Source organism: Orycteropus afer, unplaced genomic scaffold, assembly GCF_000298275.1.
Source record: "Orycteropus afer afer isolate SDZICR_OR568_19922 unplaced genomic scaffold, OryAfe1.0 scaffold00097, whole genome shotgun sequence".
NCBI lineage: Eukaryota > Metazoa > Chordata > Mammalia > Tubulidentata > Orycteropodidae > Orycteropus > Orycteropus afer.
Window position 1 is genome coordinate 63,392 of NW_006921684.1, and position 1,466 is coordinate 64,857.

A 1,466-nucleotide genomic window follows, 5' to 3' on the forward strand; every position below is an offset into this window, starting at 1 on the left:
TTGCTATAAATTGGCCTCTGATCACTGCTTTTGCTGTGTCTCAAAGATTTTGGTATGTTGTGTTTTCATTCTTGTTTGATTCAAGGAAATTTTGAATTTCAATTTTTATTTCTAATCTAACCCAGTCTATGTTAAGGAGGGTTTTGTTCTCTTTCTATTGATCTTCCTATTATTGATTTCTAATTTGATAGCATTATGATCTGAGAATTTGATTGCAGTATTTCAATGTTTTTAAATTTATGAAGGCATGCTTTGTGGCCTAACATATGGACTATCATGGAAAATGATCCATGTGCATTGGAAAAGAATGTACATTGTGCTGTTGTTGGGTGAAGTACTCTGTAGGTGTTTATAAGGTCAAGTTGCTGGATTGTATTGTTAGGTCTTCTGCATGTTTGCTGAGTTTCTTTCCAGTTGTTCTATCTTTCATTGAAAGTGGTGTATTAAAGTCTCCCACGATGACTGTGGAGGCATCTATTTGCCTTTTCAACTCTTTTAAAGTCCTATTTATGTATTTTGGGGCTCTTTCATTGGGTCCATAGATATTTATTATAGTTATACCTTCTTGTTCAATTGATCCTTTAATCATTATATAATGTCTTTCCTTGTCTCGTATGGAGGTTTTTGTCTTAAAGTCAATTTGATCAGAAATTAATATTTCCACTCCTGCTCTTTTACAGTTACCATTTGCTTGATATATCTTTTTCCAACCTTTGATTTCTATTCTATTTTTGTCTTTGTCTCTGAGGTGTGTCTCATGTAGGCAGCATATGGATGGCTTTTGTTTCCTTATCCAATCTCCAGCTCTCCATCTCTTGAGTAGTGCATTTAATCCATTAACATTCAGTGTAATTAATGACAAGTATGAATTGGTTGCTGTCATTTTGTTATGTGTTTTTTCATGGTGTCCCTGATTTCTTTGTTCCATATTATTTTTGGTGTTGAGTTCATTATGTTTATGGATTGTTCTGTCATTTCCTTTGTTGCTATTGTTTTAGTATTTATGTTTTTCCTCTTTTTTTATTGTCATGTAAAGTTTTATCATTTTTCTTTGAGATTACCCTGTGATTTGTAATTTTCTCCCTGAGATTAGACCAATCCATTCTATCTTGCAACTCTCTTGACTTCCTCACCATTTAGAAGTTCTATAATTACACTGTATTTTCCCTCTTTTTGTTTTTTAGTTGTCCTCACTTGCCAATTGATGTCTCTTTTTCCCTGTTTATAATCTTGTAAGCTTATTTCCTTTGGATATATCCATATCTGTGGTTTCTGGGTTATGTCATTTTTTATATTAGTTGTTGTTGTTTGCTGTCGAGTCGGCCCCGACTCATAGCGACCCTTCCTTGGGTTTCCAAGGCAGTATCATTACGGAAGTAGGATTGCCCAACCTTCCTTCCAAGGAGTGGCTGGTGGGTTTGAACCGCCAGCCTTCTGGTTAGCAGTCAAGTGCTTTTAGCCACTAT